The sequence below is a fragment of the Schistocerca serialis genome, chromosome 1 (assembly GCF_023864345.2).
Source record: "Schistocerca serialis cubense isolate TAMUIC-IGC-003099 chromosome 1, iqSchSeri2.2, whole genome shotgun sequence".
Taxonomy (NCBI): Eukaryota; Metazoa; Arthropoda; class Insecta; order Orthoptera; family Acrididae; genus Schistocerca; species Schistocerca serialis.
Window position 1 is genome coordinate 1,114,107,840 of NC_064638.1, and position 20,532 is coordinate 1,114,128,371.

Below are 20,532 nucleotides of genomic sequence, written 5' to 3' on the forward strand. Positions count from 1 at the left end.
GTCTTCTGGGGTATTCTGTATTTGCTAGTATTGTACATCCGCTTGTGATGTGATCTACTGTTTCTATTTGTTGTTTGCAAAGTCTGCATTTATCTGTTGTAGTATTGGGATCTTTAATAATATGCTTGCTGTAATATCTGGTATTAATTGTTTGATCCTGTATTGCAATCATGAATCCTTCCGTCTCACTGTATATATTGCCTTTTCTTAGCCATGTGTTGGATGCTTCTTGATCGATGTGTGGCTGTGTTAAATGATACGGGTGCTTGCCATGTAGTGTTTTCTTTTTCCAATTTACTTTCTTCGTATCTGTTGATGTTATGTGATCTAAAGGGTTGTAAAAGTGGTTATGAAATTGCAGTGGTGTATCCGATGTACACTCCCGGAAATTGAAATAAGAACACCGTGAATTCATTGTCCCAGGAAAGGGAAACTTTATTGACACATTCCTGGGGTCAGATACATCACATGATCACACTGACAGAACCACAGGCACATAGACACAGGCAACAGCGCATGCACAATGTGGGCACTAGTACAGTGTATATCCACCTTTCGCAGCAATGCAGGCTGCTGTTCTCCCATGGAGACGATCGTAGAGATGCTGGATGTAGTCCTGTGGAACGGCTTGCCATGCCATTTCCATCTGGCGCCTCAGTTGGACCAGCGTTCGTGCTGGACGTGCAGACCGCGTGAGACGACGCTTCATCCAGTCCCAAACATGCTCAATGGGGGACAGATCCGGAGATCTTGCTGGCCAGGGTAGTTGACTTACACCTTCTAGAACACGTTGGGTGGCACGGGATACATGCGGACGTGCATTGTCCTGTTGGAACAGCAAGTTCCCTTGCCGGTCTAGGAATGGTAGAACGATGGGTTCGATGACGGTTTGGATGTACCGTGCACTATTCAGTGTCCCCTCGACGATCACCAGTGGTGTACGCCCAGTGTAGGAGATCGCTCCCCACACCATGATGCCGGGTGTTGGCCCTGTGTGCCTCGGTCGTATGCAGTCCTAATTGTGGCGCTCACCTGCACGGCGCCAAACACGCATACGACCATCATTGGCACCAAGGCAGAAGCGACTCTCATCGCTGAAGACGACACGTCTCCATTCGTCCCTCCATTCACGCCTGTCGCGACACCACCGGAGGCGGGATGCACGACGTTGTGGCGTGAGCGGAAGACGGCCTAACGGTGTGCGGGACCGTAGCCCAGCTTCATGGAGACGGTTGCGAATGGTGCTCGCCGATACCCCAGGAGCAACAGTGTCCCTAATTTGCTGGGAAGTGGCGGTGCGGTCCCCTACGGCACTGCGTAGGATCCTACGGTCTTGGCGTGCATCCGTGCGTCGCTGCGGTCCGGTCCCAGGTCGACGGGCACGTGCACCTTCCGCCGACCACTGGCGACAACATCGATGTACTGTGGAGACCTCACGCCCGACGTGTTGAGCAATTCGGCGGTACGTCCACCCGGCCTCCCGCATGCCCACTATACGCCCTCGCTCAAAGTCCGTCAACTGCACATACGGTTCACGTCAACGCTGTCGCAGCATGCTACCAGTGTTAAAGACTGCGATGGAGCTCCGTATGCCACGGCAAACTGGCTGACACTGACGGCGGCGGTGCACAAATACTGCGCAGCTAGCGCCATTCGACGGCCAACACCGCGGTTCCTGGTGTGTCCGCTGTGCCGTGCGTGTGATCATTGCTTGTACAGCCCTCTCGCAGTGTCCGGAGCAAGTATGGTGGGTCTGACACACCGGTGTCAATGTGTTCTTTTTTCCATTTCCAGAAGTGTATTTATATGAGTGATTGCTTTGTGTATTTTGCTAGTTTCTGCTCGTTCTAGAAAGAATTTTCTTAAATTGTCTACCTGTCCACGATTTAGGTTTTTTATGTCGATAAATCCCCTTCATCATCCTTCCTGCTTGATGTGAATCTTTCTGTTGCTGAATGTATGTGATTTATTCTATATTTGTGGCATTGTGATCGTGTTAGTGTATTGAGTGCTTCTAGGTCTGTGTTACTCCATTACACTACTCCAAATGAGTAGGTCAATACTGGTATGGCATTAGTATTTATAGCTTTGGTCTTGTTTCTTGCTGTCAATTCTGTTTTCAGTATTTTTGTTAGTCTTTGTCTATATTTTTCTTTTAGTTCTTCTTTAATATTTGTATTATCTATTCCTATTTTTTGTCTGTATCCTAGATATTTATAGGCATCTGTTTTTTCCATTGCTTCCATGCAGTCGCTGTGGTTATCCAGTATGTAATCTTCTTGTTTAGTGTGTTTTCCCTTGACTATGCTACTTTTCTTACATGTGTCTGTTCCAAAAGCCATATTTATGTCATTGCTGATTACTTCTGTTATCTTTAGAAATTGATTGAGTTGTTGATTTGTTGCTGCCAGTAGTTTTAGATCATCCATGTATAGCAAATGTGTGATTTTGTGTTGGTATGTTCCAGTAATATTGTACACATAATTTGTATTATTTAGCATGTTGGATAGTGGGTTCAGAGCAAGGCAGAACCACAAACGACTTAATGAGTCTCATTGGTATATTCCATGCTTAATCTGTATTGGCTGTGATGTGATATTATTTGAATTTGTTTGGATATTAAGTGTGGTTTTCCAATTTTTCATTACTATGTTTAGGAACTGTATCAATTTAGGATCTACTTTGTATATTTCCAATATTTGTAGTAACCATGAGTGGGGTACACTATCAAAAGCTTTTTAGTAATCAATGAATACGTAGTGTAGCGACCTTTGTTTGGTTTTAGCTTTAGTTACTCTTTACATCCTCATGCTCCTTTGCAACAGCCTTTTTGTTCTTCATTTATAATTTTGTTCTGCATAGTATGTGTCATTAATTCCTGTGTAATGACTGAAGTTAATATTTTGTATATTGTTGGCAGGCATGTTATGGGGCGATATTTTGCTGCGTTTGCTGTGTCTGCTGGATCTTTAGGTTTCAGATAAGTTATTCCATGTGTAAGTGTGTCAGGGAATCTGTGTGGGTCTGCAATGTAATTGTTAAATAAATTAGTTAGATGTGAATGTGTTGAGGTGAACGTCTTTAGCCAGAAATTTGCTGTTTTATCTTTTCCAGGGGCTTTCCAATTGTGAGTAGAATTAATTGCTTGGGTGACTTCATGTTGCAAAATTATCACTTCAAGCATTTGTGGTACCATCTCGTATGCGTCTCTTTCTACTTGTATCCACCATGCATGCCTGATATGCTGCACCGGGTTCGACCATATGTTGCTCCAGAAGTGTTCCATGTCTGTTATGTTTGGTGGATTGTCTATTTTAATGTGTGTGTTATCTATTGTCTGGTAAAATTTCTTTTGGTTTGTGTTGAATGTTTGGTTTTGTTTCCTTCTATTTTCACTTTTTTGTATCTTCAAAGTCGTTTGGCCAATGCTTGTAATTTCTGCTTCTTTTCATGTAATTGCTCTATCGCCTCTTGTTGTGAGATTTTACCCAACCTTTTTCGTTTTTTGTCTGACATTTCATTTCCTATAAATTGTGTTAGCTGTCCGATGTCTTTTCTCAGTTTTTCTATTCTGGTTTGTAGCCTGTGTTGCCATGCTGTTTTTGTGGGTTTCTTCTGTGTGATGGTTGGTTCTGATCTCTGCCTAGTGTGTATATTTAGTGTAGTGAGTGCTCATATATAAACCAATAGTTGTAACTCTTCCATAGTTGTATTTTCATTTATGTTGTTGTGTATGATTGTGTTGATAGTTGTTATTGTTGTTTCGACTTGTGGGTTATTTGGTGGTCTATGCAAGAATGGTCTAATGTCTGTATTTGTGTCTGTATTCTATATATGTCAGCTGAAATTTTTCTTCTATATCTAACATGTGTGTCACTTCGTGTTCTATTTGTGCTTGTCCTGGTGGCTGTCTTAAGATTTCATTTAGGATTGTTTAATTGATGCGTGTTGTTCTTTGTTTGTTTGCTCTGGGATGTTTGAGTCCGTTACTGTATTTTCTTCTTCAACTGATTGCACATTATTTTGTTCCAGTATTTGTTGTACTTGTTGTTTGATGTTTTCTAATTCTGACTGGGGTATCCGTTATTTTTGATTATTACATGGATCTGATCAGGTTGTCGTTGTTCTGTTAAAGATTTTAATTCTGGGTATCTGGTGATAAATGTTGTGTATACTTGTGATCTGTATCCAGTTGTGTTGGTTCCTAAGTTTGTTGTGTGGTAATAACGGAACATGAGGTGTCTGTTAACTTCATCTTTGTTTTCCTTCTAGAGTGGTTGCAGGAAGCATATCCTGCAAAACACCTCTATTTGGATTTAAATCATTTTCCATGTGGCTAGCAGTGTCGTTACCATTGTGGACCGGCATAGGGTTCAAGCGTCGTCCCCGTCCATGACAGTGCTTGTCCGAGGCTTCATTAGTTCTATCCTGAACCAACTAATCACACTAAAAGGGGGTTAGCCCTATTAGTGGTTTGTTCTTTTCGTCGCCTTTTACGACTGGCAGAACATACCGGAGGTCTATTCTTTTCCCGGGCCTCCACAGGTATTATTATTATTATTATTATTATTATTATTTTCAGTCATCATTCTTCTGACTGGTTTCATGCGGCCCGCCACGAATTCCTCCGTGATGTGTCAACATTTGTTCTACCATCCTGTCCCTTCTTCTTGTAACCCTATCCTCGTCGTGTTTCTGTCTAATACCTCCTCATTGCTTACCTCATCAGACTACCTAATTTACAACATTCGTCTGTAGCATCACATCTCAAATAGTTGAGTCACTTCCGTTATCCCACAGTTCATTTTTCACTAAAATACAATGCTGTGTTCCAAACGTACTTCCTCAGATATTTATTCCTCAAGTTAATACCTATGTTTCGTACTATCAGACGTATCTCAGACATGAATACCCTTCCTGCCTGTGTTACTCTGGTTTTTATATCCACCTTGCTCCGTCCATCAATGGTTATTTTGATGCATAGGTAGCGTAATTCTTTAGCGGAATTTTTAACTTCATCTACTTCGTGACGACTAATTTTGATTTAAGGATTTTCACAATTCTCATTTCTGCTGCGTCTTATTACTTTCATCTTTCTTCGATTTACTCTCAATCCATATCCTGTACTCATTTGACTGTTCATTCCATTCAGTAGATCCTATAATTTTTCTTCACTTTCACTGAGGATAGCAGTATTCCCAGCGAATCTTTTATTTCCATCATTTCTTCTTCGACGTATAGATTGAACAGTAATGGAGAAAGTCTACATCATTCTCTTACACCCTTTTTAATTTGAGCACTTCGTCCTTGGTCTTCCACTCTCATTGTTCCCTCTTGGTTCTTGTACCTTTTGTATATTACCCGTGTTTCACTACGGCTTACCCCTATTTTTCTGAGAATTTCGAACATCTTGCACAATTTTACATGTCGAAAACTCTTTCAAGGTCGACATGATTTTTCTTCACTCTTGCTTCAATTATCAACAGCGACACCAGAGTTGCTTCTTAACGCCAAACTGCTCGTCATCTAACAGATAACCAATTTTCTTTTCTACTTTTCTGTATATTATTTTTGTCAGCAACATGGTTGTGTGATTTGTTAAGGTGATTGTACAATTATGCACTTATCTGGCCTTTCTATTTTCGTAACTGTGTAGATGATATTTTCACGAAAGTCTGACGGTATGTCGCCCAGACTCATACATTCTGCACACCGGTATGAAGAGTCGTTTTGCTATAAGTTCCCTCAAAGATTTTAGAAAACATGATGGAATATTATCTATCCTATCTTCCAAAGCCCTTTTAATTCAGATTCTAAAACTGACTCCCCTATATCTTCCCTGTCGACTCCTGTTTTTTCCCTATCACGTTATCAGACGAGGTCTCACTATAACAAAGGCCTTCAATACATTCCTCCTGATATTCGCTCCCTCATTCTTTCGTCTGTCAACTGAAGTATTTCTTCTGTTATCCAAGATTTCTTTGCACTTACCTGCCAACTTCTGTGATTGCCCTATTTTTAGGGATGTCTATTCCTCTTCAAATGAACTGCCTACTGAGCTTCGCTATCACAGTATCCATAGCCTCAGAGAACTTCAAGTGTATCTCTGCATTCCCTAGCGTTTCCGTATCCCATTTCTTTGCTCAATGAATGTTCCTGAGAAGTCTTAAACCTCAGCCTACTTTTTATTATTACTGAAATGTGATCTGATTTCATATCTGCTTCTGCGTACGCCCTACTGTTCAGTATCCGATTTCGGAATCTGTCTGCCTATGATGTAATCTAATTGAAATCTTCCCGCATCACGAGGTCTTTTCCAAGTATAGCTCCTCCGCTAGTGGATGTTGAACAGAGTATTCGCTATTACTACCTCAATTTTATTACAGAACTCAATTAATCTTCCCCCTCTCCCATTCCCTGTTCCAAGTCCACAGTTTCCTGTAACCTTCTACTCCTTCCCCTACAACTGCATTCCAGTCTTCCATGACTCTTAGATTTCCATCCCCCTTTATGTACTGTATTATCCTTTAAGTATCCTCATATACTTTCTCCATCTCTTCAACTTCAGCTTACTACGTTGGCACATATACCTGCACTATTAGTCTCGGTTTCGGTTCTAAAGAGAACAGTCCTATAGCTGAATTGTTCGCAGCAGCTCACACTCTACCATACCTTCCTGTTCGTATCGAATCCTGTTCCAGTTACAGCATTTTCTGCTGCTGTTGTTATTACGCTACACTCGTCTCACCAGACGCTCTTGTCTTCTTTGCATTTCACTTCACTGACGCCCACTATATCTAGACTGAGCCTTTGCATTTCCATCTGCAGATTTTCTAGCTTTGCTACCACGTTCACACACCTTATATTCTACGCCCCGACTTCCATAATGCTATCTCTTCGTTGATTATCCACTGCTGAATGATGGACCCTGGAGGAGCGGTGGAGAAACTGAGTACAGCAGTAGATATCTATGGAATAATGAAGGCAACTAGTATATCCAGAATAGAGAGCAAAAGAAATGAGGAAATTTGCGACAAGGGAAATGCCACCGTGGTTTTGAACACTGAAGACTACCATCTGAAGGTGCTAGATTTATTAGAAGATGACAATTACTGGAAGCTTAATCGCGGTCCGACACAGACCACACTCAGGAAGACGGGGAAGCTATTAAAGGAATCTGGTTTACCAGATGAAGAAATTAATGAATCGTGCCGCCAGACCACCCAGGCTTTATGGACTGCTGAAGATACATAAGGAACCTGTTTCTCTAGGGCACACCCACACTGGCAAAACATCGTCCCGGATTATTTGTGCCAAAAGTGAGTCATTTTGAACACCATGCTGTAAAGTCGCAGACTTTTGTTGAAACGCTCAACAAAATAAAAACAGCTGGCCCACCTACACACTGGCAAAACATCGTCCCGGATTATTTGTGCCAAAGTGAGTCATTTTGAACACCATGCTGTAAAGTCGCAGACTTTTGTTGAAACGCTCAACAAAATAAAAACAGGTCGAAACGACGTAATGGTTAGTCTGGACGTAGTGTCTTTTTTTACGAGGGTGCCAGTACAATACACGCTGGATCTTTTGACCCAACAGTTTCCACCGGGCATGGTCAAGTTCTTCCGTCATGGTCTAACGACAACGTACTTCTTGTACCGCGACGAATATTATGAAATGGCACAGCAATGGAATCGTCACTGTCTCCTGCAGGCGCAAATTTCTTCATGGAACAGTTTCAGGAGCAGGCTCTGAACTCTGCGGTGCTGCGTCCATCTTGCTTCCTTAGTTACGTAAATGACACCCACCTGATATAGCCTCATTGTGAAAATACTCTGCAGCAGTTCGTACATCACATGAACAGTGCTCATCTCAACATTAAATTTACCACCGAGACGGAGAAGGATGGCAAACTACTGTTCTTAGATGTCTTAGTTGAGCGGAAGGCATGAGGCCGTCTTGGTCATTCAGTGTACAGGAAAGCGACGGGCACTGATCGATATTTGGACGTAGGTAGTTTCTCCACCATATACAGAAGAAAGTGGTCCTGAACGCGTTAAACACAGAGCCAAAGTTATTTCTGACGACGACCACCTAGAGTCTGAGTAGCAGCACTTGAGGCATGTGTGCAGGGAGAGTGCCTATAGTAAAAGAGAAATTCCAAGCGCTTTCAGATGTCACCGAAGGAGGACGCCACGTGAATCGGCAGGAGAAGCCAAGCCGGCGGCTTTCCTGCCCTATTGTGGGGCAAGGAGCAGCAAGTTAGGACGTCTACTGTAGAGACATGAATTCAGACCAGTGATCCGGCCCGCCCCCAAGATACGAGATATGTTGCGCCCTGTTAAAGACGACATAGCTCTACTTGTGCCCGGTGTGTATGGTTTCCCTTGCGGTAGCATTTATATAGGCCAGCCAATTCGCACAGTTGAGGAGCGTTGTACCGAGCACAAGAGGCGTACTAAGCAAAGGGAGCTCGACAAGTTAGCCATAGCTGAACATTGCCTCGAAAACGGCTCATGCGTCAACATGCTGGGACGCTGTTACAAAAGCGTCGACTGAGATTAGAGTGAACAGCAACAATTTCGACAGGGACCAGGGCTACACACTAATTGTGGCTTGGGGGCTGACTTTGGATGTCGAAAGGAAGCAGCGGCGGACGCTTCACGTTTGTAGTGTGGCGGGAGCGGCAGTTTCAAACGTGGCGCCTGCCCTCACGCCACCTGACGCCACTCGGTCCCCCGGCAAGACGGAGTTGCTATGAGCTGCCCAACTCGCCTTCCGCGCACGCTTCGTTTCGGCCCTCTCTGACTGATGCCAGTAGCCCTAATCTTAAGTATTTAAGCGGTAAATAGTGACATTCTTTGTTTTTCCTGAGCATCTGCGCTCGTCCTGTCCACCTCGCCCCCGTCACCCTCACCTACCTTGGACTCACCATTGACAGTCACCTCACATGGATCTCTTATCTCCGCTCTATCCAGTCCTAAGCTCACAACCGCACCCCTCACCATCCTCCACACCTTCAGATCCTTACTCCATCCCATCCTCTGTTATGCCAGCCCTGCCTGTTTGTTCTCCCCCTCCCCCCCCCCCCCCAAATTCTATAAGTCCCTCCAGATCCTCGAGCGCCATGCACTCCGCCTCGCCTTCTGTATATGCCTCCCATCCCCAACGCAGATCAAATCAAATGGTTCAAATGGCTCTGAGCGCTATGGGACTTAACTTCTGAGGTCATCAGTCGCCTAGAACTTAGAACTACGTAAACCTAACTAACCTAAGGACATCACACACATCCATGCCCAAGGCAGGATCTGAACCTGCGACCGTAGCGGTCGCGCGGTTCCAGACTGTAGCGCCTAGAACCGCTGGGCCACTCCGGCCGGCCCCACGCAGATCCTCTATGATCTGATTCCTTTACTCCAACTGCTCCTTTTCCTCGAACATGTCCACGTCCTCTACACCTCCCGCTGACTTGATCCTCCTCAGCTTCTGGTTGTTCCTCTCCTCTCCAAACCCCGCCCGCTGCCGCGCCTTCGCCATTGTGTCCCCCATACCCTTCGAATCTACACCCTTCATCTCCTTTCCTGAGGTGGCTTCCATCAACTCCCCTTCCAAATGATGCCCTCTCTCCCTCCATTTATCCCTGCTATCAACTATGATCCTCACCTGCTGCTCCGTCCTTTTGTCCTTTGCCTGGGCTCCCCATCTTTCCATCCTGTTTTTTTCTCTACCTACCTAGTCCTGGACTCCATTATCTCCCCCAAGTCCTTTTTATTTCTCCTTCGCTGTCTTCCCCACTCCTTTCTCGGGTCTGCCCTGCTCCCCCCTTTTTCTCTGTCCTCTCCATCCATCGGCTCCCCCCATTTCCCCCCTCATCTGTCTAGGTCCTCCCCCCCCCCCAAATACTCATATTCGTTCGTTCTCTATTGTGCAGTGTTTTCCATTAGTCTCATGCGTCCTCTTTTTAAAGTGCTGTGAACAGAAACCAGACTGTCATTGTGTGTTTTTTAATTGTCCCTTTTTGCTAAGGTTTTTAATCAGCATCACTGACCTCTTTGTTTTTTTATGTTTTCCTCACAACTTTTTTCACCATGAATCAGTTTTAAACAGTCACGGTTTTATCACCTCTTCTTATTGTTATGTCTCCTGATTATGTTTTTTAATTTTATCTGTAGATTTCAGAGTGGCACATTACGCTGCTGCTGGAACGCCCCCCTCCCTCTGGGGTGAAGCGAAATACAACGACGACGATGGCAGAGCTAGCTATTGAGAGCTAGAGAATTATATTGGAACTGACACGGCTTGAAAATAGAGAATATTTTATCCATGGACCAACCAATCGTGCAAACAGCTGAGAACACAACTCTTCAATGGTACGATCATGCAAGGCGAATGGAGCGAGGGCGATGGCCAAAAGCATTCATAGAATGATAGCCGCCAACAAAAGGGGAAGCGTGGACGGCCGAAATTAACATGGAGAGCGAGAGTAACTACAATGATGAGAAAGAGAGCACTGCAAGAGGAAAACTGACGTGACCGTGAAAGTTGGTGAATGGGAATACAGAGCAAGTGCTAAAGAGTGGAAAAGTCCTTAAAATTAAATAAGTAAAGGAAATTCGAAGCTGACAAGCCGCCGTCTAAACCCATTCGCGTAGTATAAATGATTGTAAAAAATGAGTTGTGTTTCGCAGTACGTAGCTGTTGCAGTACAAGAGCAATCGGAGACGAAGGCATACGAAGATGCTGGAGAGGTCCACCGTAGCCTCGACGTCTTAGAGCTGAGTGTCATGTATCAGTAACCCGTCTTCAAACATGTCTCCGTTCCATTTCGGAGAACACTGACTTAGGTAGGTATAGAGCAACAGAAACAGTAGGTGTCTTTCCCTGTGTGTCAGCTTATAGAAAAACAAGAGAAATCTTCGCTTTGTTCTGTTGGTGAGATAATACAGCTGACTCTGTGCTAATACCGGTGGTGCTGTTACGTGTTAGAACGAGTTATAGTACTCGTCAGTTGCGATATACTTGCATTCTCTATAAGTGACCAGAGCGAGTCATGAAACGGCGATTGTCTCTGGTAGTTAGGATCCCTTGCTGTCGAAGTATTGCGAATGGTTGCTATGACGCTAGTCTCTCTTGAACAAATTATGCCAGTGATCCTTAAAGGTAAAGTCACTGTAAGAAACCTTTCCCACAAAGGCATATGTGCAAAAAAACTGTTGAACTATTTAAGCTTTACCTATATGAAATTCAGAATACTCCCTACTCCGATAAAGCTCTAGATTTTCCTTACTATTCCTCAGTAGCTGAGGCAGGCTTTTACCGCCTCTCACTTCCTACAAACATCGTGGAGTCAATCCACAACTAACTGTCGCTCATATCGTGTCAAGAACCCATCATAAGACAAATTATTAAAAAACTGAACCGTTCATGTATTTCATCAACCCCTGTACTCAACAGCTATTCCACTCAGCTATCATTATCGTAGATACTACTTCAAATTTTTGTGTCGCAACTCAAAAAGAGACCTAACACAGAGACAAAAGATTGCAACCCTTTGAAAAATTATAATGCACCGCAAGAAGGTTTTACGAAAAGCAAGCGACAGGAGAAGAAACAAAATATTTAAATCAACACTGAAAAACCGCACGCGTATGTAAGTGAAGTTAACTGCATGAAAACTTAACGCGACGTAGACACACCCTTAAGGCATAGTTCCTGTATAAATGTGCAAAGCCGGCCGGAGTGGCCGAGCGGTTCTAGGCGCTACAGTCTGGAACCGCGCGACCGCTGCGGTCGCATGTTCGAATTCTACCTCGGGAATGGATGTGTGTTACGTTCTTAGGTTAGTTAGGTTTAAGTAGTTCTAAGTTCTAGGGGACTGATGACCTCAGAAGTTAAGTCCCATAGCCAGAGCCATTTGAATCATTTTTTGTGCAAAATTGAGTGAGTAACGCTATGAGATATCGTGGCCCTAGCAGGAACTTTAAGGTTGGTTTACCCATTATATGACTGAAAAAATATTAAATACGATAAGGAAGAGGCTATCTACACAATCAAAGACATGATGTAACTGGACTCCTTAGTTTGTTAGAAGAAGGCATGAGATTAAACAAGCATCTAAATAAACCATGAAATCACGAAAATAAAAAAAATGGAATGTTACCTGTGAGAAGTAAGTGAACTTTGGTTGGCAATGTTACTTGGTGGAGTAGCAATTAGCCCATGAACATATACCTGAGTTTATGAAATTAAACTTGACCACATCAATTACCGTAACTGTCAAGAGAAATCAAGAAGCTCACGAAACTGCGAATGCACTGCCGAATATGGGAAAGTGAATCCGAACACAATTCAGAATTTCTAGTTCACAGTGTTCCTAAAACGCCAAAGCTGCAACTTATGCTCACCATTCATATTGGTGCGATATGCGCAGATCGATACTACTGGCTGTGTTGGCCATCTAGTACATGTGATAAACCTTTTGCATTTCTTTTGTGTTTTCGTCTTCTTCAAAGGCAAAGAGAGAAGATGAAGCGGTAGCCCATCACAGAGCCTATGACTACCATCAGGTATTTTTGATTTCAGTTGTTAAAAACAGAGGAGTTTTTCTTGTACCAGTTGGAGGAAGGAAGGATTCGCGCTCAGCTAGTGAACGAGTGAGAAGCGCGCCATTTTAAGCGAGTAATTGTAGACCACCATTTGTGGTCGCTATGAATAAGTGAGGAGTATGCGTTTCATATGTGCACCGTTTAGAAAATACAGTACTGTTTTATTAACAGAAAGGTCGTGTGAGTTGTTATTTCAAATAGTACGATAATTACAAGAACTGAAGCCCACCTGTGTACCTTGGAATATTACGAAGATCCGATAATCTCAATGGGAACACGGTCAAGACTTCGAAGGTGAATACGGCGACCAAACGTAGCATTATAAAGAAGGGTAAGCACAAATCTACAGCGGAGAAAGAAACTACTTCCCCCTGCAAAATAATATGAGCTAATGCGAACTATTTCCAGGCATAGCTCAGCTTATTGTGCTTGCCATTCTTGTCAAAACATTAATCTCATTAATTCAATACATTTTAACAACACACGCATTTCAACATTTTATTATCATCTATTCCATTCCTACTGTATAGTGTCGGAAATAAGTTTATTTAGGGAGACAGTATATACACCACTAGAATCGCTCTGCCAAGGACTCAGAAATTTGACTCCACTCTGCTAAAGGAGTCTGCTGTTCAAGTTGAGAGTGAAGCTTGCAGAGTACCGATGCGTTCAGTGCCAAGTCCAGAGACGATGTCCTTAATTTCCAGCCAGTAAAGAAATGACTACCCATTCATTCCTGCGAAGACCCTCAGTAGCCAATGCTCATACAGTTGTTCTGGTCCACAACGGCGTAATTGTTTCTTTGTAACAAAACCTGCTCCCAGAAGAGGTAAAACGTTAAAAACCAATCATATTGATTTACTCCATGCCTTTGCTGAAAACTTAGCCCAACATCTTACATCCTCCCGACGTCACACCAGTTTCACCAACCAGTGCGCTCTCAAGCAGCAGTTAGCCTCAAATTACAGGCCATGGGAAAAGTTGAAAAACTGTGGTCGAGGCTTTCCGTCAATTCTGCAGTATGTCCTGAATCTGTAATATGTCAGAGCTTGTCGCCATGTTGTGTAGACAACTGGGTGATGTTTATTAGCGGAATGTACCTCCTGCCAGGCAGAGCATTGTCGTCGGGAATGAATGCAATCAGTTTTGCCGTCCAAAGTGGATAAATGCAGTAAACTGCAGAGAAAGCAGGCTGACAGTACAACACCAGCCGAGGCGACTTTCCCAAGACAAAGAGAGGGTAGCTTCTACCTGTCGATACCCCATCTAGCAGTTATGCAAAGGACGTGCTCCATCGGCCCTAAGTGGGATTGATTCCAGGATAAAGAAATTCTAAGATTCCAAGGACATAAAGAAAGGACACGAAGAGAGAATAGAGAAAGAATGACAGAATTTTTATTAATTGACGTATTACCACGCGAAAGTGCGGGGCCTTTGAAATGTTTATATCATAATTCATTACGTCAAGGGATTAACAATTACAGCATTCACGTCAGCGGTTTGGCCAATGACTGCCATCTTCAGGTGTGATTAATAAACTAAGATCCTGCTCATTATGTATAACAATTCCAGTTTTGTACTTCACAAATCATAAATTATGTAAAATTTGTCAATAAATTCCATGTCACATATTAAAAGTCTGTTTGTTGTTGTTATTATTGTTGTTGTTATGGTCTTCAGTCCAGAGACTGGTTCGATGCAGCTCTCCATGCTACTCTATCCTGTGCAAGCTTTATCATCTCCCAGTACCTACTGCAACCTACATCCTTCTGAACCTGCTTAGTCTGTTCATCTCTTGGTCTCCCTCTACGATTTTTACCCTCCACGCTGCCCTCCAATGCTAAATTTGTGATCCCTTGATGCCTCAGAACATGTCCTACCAACCGGTCCCTTCTACTTGTCGAGTTGTGCCACAAATTTATCTTCTCCCCAATTCTATTCAATACCTCCTCATTAGTTATGTGATCTACCCATCTAATCTTCAGAATTCTTCTGTAGTATCACATTTCGAAAGCTTCTATTCTCTTCTTGTCCAAACTATTTATCGTCCATGTTTCACTTCCATACATGGCTACACTCCACACAAATACTTTTGGAAACGACTTCCGGACATTTAAATCTATACTCGATGTTAACAAATTTCTTTTCTTCAGAAATACTTTCCTTGCCATTGACAATTTACATTTTATATCCTCTGTACTTCGAACATCATATTTTGCCCCCCCCCCCCATATCAAAATTCATTTACTACTTTAAGTGCCTCATTTCCTAATCTAATTCCCTCAGCATCACCCGATTTAATTCGACTACATTCCGCTACCCTCGTTTTGCATTTGTTAATGCTCACCTTATATCCTCCTTTCAAGACACTGTTCATTCCATTCAACTGCTCTTCCAAGTCCTTTGCTGTCTCTGACAGAATTACAATGTCATCGGCGAACCTCTAATTTTCTATTTTTTCTCCATGGATTTTAATTCCTACTCCGAATTTTTCTTTTGCTTCCTTTACTGCTTTCTCAATATACAGATCGAATAACATCGGGGATAGGCTTCAACCCTGTCTCATTCTCTTCCCAACCACAGCTTCCCTTCCATTCCCCTCGACTCTTATAACTGTTGTCTGGTTTCTGTACAAATTGTAAATAGACTTTCGCTCCTTGTATTCTATCCCTACCACCTTCAGAATTTGAAAGAGAGTATTCCAGTCAACATTGTCAAAAGCTGTCCTTAAGTCTACAAATGGTAGAAACGTAGGTTTGCCTTTTCTTAGGCTATCTTTTAAGATAGGCCGTAGGGTCAATATTGCCTCACGTGTTAAGAAAAAAGACTTTTCAACTTCATTTATAATACATGACGATATGATGTATAATTCATTGAAAAATTTTATACGATTTCATGATGTTCGAAGCACATATCTATAATTATTGTACATCATGATGAAATTCTTAGTAGATTAATCATGCCTGACGATGGCAAATATTTTCCAAAACGTGTCATTTAAACATTGAAATTATTAAGCAATCTTTAAATGACAAATTTTATGTATAGAGTATTTAAGAAATCATAAAGCGGACTAAGCTGCTTCAATGTGATACGAGGCTGGTTTGCAATGCAAAATAACAGTGATAACTGAAACAACATATATTGTGCTGTAGCGTTTACATCAACTAAAGTAATGGGTATTGAAATTGCGATTAACTTTAACTGTGATAACAAAGCAAGAAATTAGCACTTTTTGATGAACTTTAGTCAGATACAGTGAATGAATATGACACATTTGTTTGAAGTATATGTCTTATATGAGGTTAGCACAGGAAAGGAATTCGTGGCGGGCCGCATCAAACCAGTCAGTAGACTGATGAGCAAAAAAAAAAAAAAAATATGACTTTGATATTTGAAGTAAGGCCCGAGCTGATTACCAACACAATTATTTACAGTGGTGAAAATTTATGACGCAAAGTCATAAAGTTACCACCTTGACAAAATAAAATTAAGTTATTAAATTTTTTTATTTTGGTGTCTACTGTTGTGGAACACATTGAAATTCCTGTATCACAGTACACCCAAACAATATGGTACAGGCCATCTCAACTTTTTCACTGTGTACCAGGACTTAAGACATGGGCCTCCAAACAAACAAAAAATTAACTGTGTGACATTATTTTTTCGGGATGATAATTAAAACCTGATAAATGCTTTTCGTATATTAAAGTGCTAAAGTTGGAAAACGGTTGAAAGACGTCGAGAAAATTATCTAATTGTCTTCAGAGTGTAACTGACATGTTTAAGGGGTCGAAACTTCCTTTCTGAACTTCCTTACAGCGACCCTATTGAGCGGAAGAGAAAACAGGAAAGAACCATTTCGCCCTGTCTCTCTGCTCACACAGGTTAAAGAGTGAGGGATGAGAGAAACGGCGAAGGGGAGGGGGCGAGAGGGAAGGTGGCAAAGAAAAGCCACGAACTGCAAAGCGACTTTTGTTCTTGATAAAGTAATTTCCCGCAGGAGCGCCACCGTTGTGTCTTTCAATTGCTAGCGACGGCGTCTGATTGGTAGCCACGGGTGCGGTGCCGGTGGTTTTGTCCCCGAAGAAACAGCGCACCCTGCCACCCGCCACACACTTGCCAAAAAGTGCCTGCGCCGCGAACTTCACCCCCACCCCCCCCCCCCTTTCCAACAGTCGCACTGCTGGAGGGACGTTAATGGCTGTCGATAAATGGGAGTGGCCCGCCCCGTATCGGTAGGGGAAAGGCGAACCGCACACTTAGACAGATCCGGTATGATTCCTTCCACTGTCTCGCACCCACCGCTAAGGAGGCAAGCAGTCAGAAACGCTGAAGACGGCTGCTCAAGGAAATGCACAATCTGCTAATGGGCACTGAAACAATTCATTTTACAAATGATTCAATATGTTGGTTTCGACAGCTTATCTGCACTCCATCGGTTTCCATCGTCCATATTTTTCTACTAACTCCCTTTCTTATATTTTCATGCTTTTTCAAGGCAGGAAACTTCTCCATATTTGGTTTATTTAGTACACATTCCACGCATTTATTCTACTTAATGTACCTTGCTAATCAATAAAACTACAACAACATGTGGGTGGAATGCCACAGATATTAAATTGTCATGAGGTAGTAGAAGCTTCGACACGAAAATGATTATCATTTCAGCGCAGAATGAAGTTTAATCTTTTCAGTGTAAACAAAAAACTGTAGTAATAAAACAATCTGTTTTTTTTATATAAAGGAAGATTATGCAGCGAGCTTCCGCTCATCAATGAAATTCGATAGTCGATGTATGTGAGGAGTTCGTGGTTGCTGCATTGCCTCGCACAAAATAAAATATAAAGAAAATAATGTGACTGTTCGAAGCAAAATGTTTGAGTACAGGGACACAGCACACAGACGAAAATAAAAAGCATTTTGCTGCATACGTCTATGATGTGGTGTAAGATTGTGTTTAGTGCCATGTGTGTGCTTTTCTCGTCACACCATTATAACTCTCAAAGCCATGGGTTGTAGATAGAAATTATTGGGCTTGGTGACGCCTGACCGTGTAACTGTTACTGTTTCAGTAAAAAATCAGCTTTGTATAAACATAACAATTGTAATCGATCAGCTGGCCGCAGTGGCCGAGCGGTTCTAGGGGCTGCAGTCCAGAACCGCGCGACTGCTGCGGTCACGGGTTCGAATCCTGCCTCGGGCATGGATGTGTGTGATGTCCATAGGTTAGTTAGGTTTAAGTAGTTTTAAGTTCTAGGGGACTGATGACCTCAGAATTTAAGTCCTATAGTGCTCAGAACCATTTGAACCATTTGTAATCGATTTTCTTTAATTTTATAGACTGCAGGCTCGAATGATGTATGCAGTAATTTAGAAACGCTAGCACTTACCACTCCCAACTGGCTTAATATGCTGAAGTCACATAAATATTTATAGTTAGTAGAGCCGGGTATTAGTTATTCTTCTATCAAATAAAAATAGTACGCGTTTAAAAAATAGTTCACTGTCATAGATAGGCAGTTTGTGCCCTTCTTGCCCATGTGCCACAAAGACAGAGATAGCAAGCATTCGAGACAAGCGTTCAAATAGGAGCTGAAACAAGAGTGAGTCCTACATCTCTTTTTTTTAACAATTGATTAACGAAATTCGTACAAATAAAGTTAGTGCGCCAGAGATGTACTCCCTGCTGCATGATTAAGTCTTTGACTTTAAATTATACGAGGCGTGCTTTGGAGTAAGTACCGTTTTGAAATAAATGTAAAACAACTAGACTTTTCTTACCCTGCACTTTACTTTTCTACGTAATACCCACCAATATTCGGCGTGTTTAAGTTTGTTTGTCTTTGAAATGTCTCCTCCAATTGAGATTCCCGCCTACTGTGAAATACAAGCTGTGATTTGTTATCTTAGTGCTAAAGGCGTGTCAGCGGCTGAAATTAATCACCAGATCAAAGAAGTATGTGTAGAAAATATTATGAGCTGTTGAATGGTACGGAAATGGGTGAGAGGTTTAAAAGATGTCCGTGCCTGATGAGGAACGAAGTCGGCGCTCTTCAGTCAATACTATCGATTTTGTGGTGAAGGGTGATGAACAAGTGAGAGATAACAGATGCTTTTCCATTTCGACGTTACGTCTTACATTTGTTAAGCGTCACAAAGTGTGCCTTATGCAATTGTTGCCTGTTCATGTGCTACTTCTGTTGCTGGTATGACTCCATTTGTTACAAGAAATTGAATGTAGTGCTTTTTTTTAATTTAGGGCGAACCACTTAATAATTCATTGGGAAATAGCATTTACCTTGTCTGTTGTTATTTTCTCTCAAGTGTACTTTGTTGTAAAACTAGTATCGTCTGAAAAACATAGAGATTTTGCTTGTTGAATGGTTACTGGAAGATTATTCACATAAATATGGAATAGTAGTGGATCCAAAACTGAATCTCATGGGACTCCCTTTGTAATTTTTACCAAAATCACAATAATTTTATACGTTTAAGATGTTGTCTGAATTATTCACCACAACATTTTACATTCACTTGAGTTTTTCTAAGAGATTATCATGATCTAATGAATCAAAAGCCTTGGAAAGATAAAAAATGCCAACTGGCGATATATTACCATTTAAGGTTGGTACTGTTTGGTGAGTGAATTCATAAATAGCATTCTCAGTCGAGCAACTCTTCTGGAATCCAAACTGTGGTATGCTATGTGCAGTGTTTCCTTGTAAGTGTACAACCATGCTTAGGGGAATCACTTTATCGAATGTTTTAGGAGCAGACGTCTGTAAGGAAATTAGATGATGGTAATTTAAGCCTGTCTTATCACCTTTCTTATGAAGCTGTTTGGTAATTGCATATTTTAAGCTGTTTGGAAAAATTCCCTGTGCCAGTGATCCAGTGTATATATCATTAAGGTCTTTACTTTTTAAGTTACAGCAACTTTTCAGAATTCCATTTGAAATTACATCAACCCCATCTACAAGCATTAATTTCAGTGAAGGATTTTGATGCTACTTCTAGATGCCTTAAGATATGTGGAATGAAATTTTTAAGATATTTTCATGTTTCTTCAACTGAACCATTTAATCCTATTTGCTGCTACATTTAGAAATAGGTAGTTGAAAGTACTTTGCAGCTTGTGAATTGTCACAACATTGTAATTTTGTTTGATTGTTACAGAATCTTGTTTACTTACAGCTTTCCTGCCCCCATTTAATGACATCCCATATTATTTTAATCTGATTACCTGCATATTGATTTTTCAGGAAATGAATACTTATGAACCTTTAAATTACTTTCCTCAAATCACTGTAGTATTTTTGTATTATGTAAGTAATGTTGGTTATTAAGCTGCTCTGGCCTTTATGTAAATTTTCCTCTTCCTCTTACATCAGATACAAATTCTCTTAGTTATCCATGTTTCACCTGTTTATCTTAATGAATCTTCTTGGTAATTTTTGGGAAAGTAACTTCCAAATATTAACACAACATTGCTATGGAATAAATTAAATTTGATATTAGCATCTCTATGTACATATCCTTCACCTCATACTACCCGTTTTTGCACACTCTTAAAACATTGTATCTGGTTCCCACTAATAAGCTTCACTGCATTTTATTAACGTGTCTCAGAGTTGTAGGACAACTTACTGTTTATTTCCATTAACTGTGAATCTTGATTAGATAGTTCACTAGCAACTTGGGACACACTAACTGTTTCAGCCTGAGCGCTATCTAAAAAATGTTATTAATCACTGTCCTACAATTCTTCTGCGCACAAATTAGAAAATTGATTACTGATATTAGATTGAAACACCAAAGTAACAATTCTAGGTCATTTTTCCTGTTCATATCTTTTAATAACTGTACACTGAAATCTCCACAAACCACCAACATTCTCTTCTTATGTAAGAGGTAGCTCAGTAAT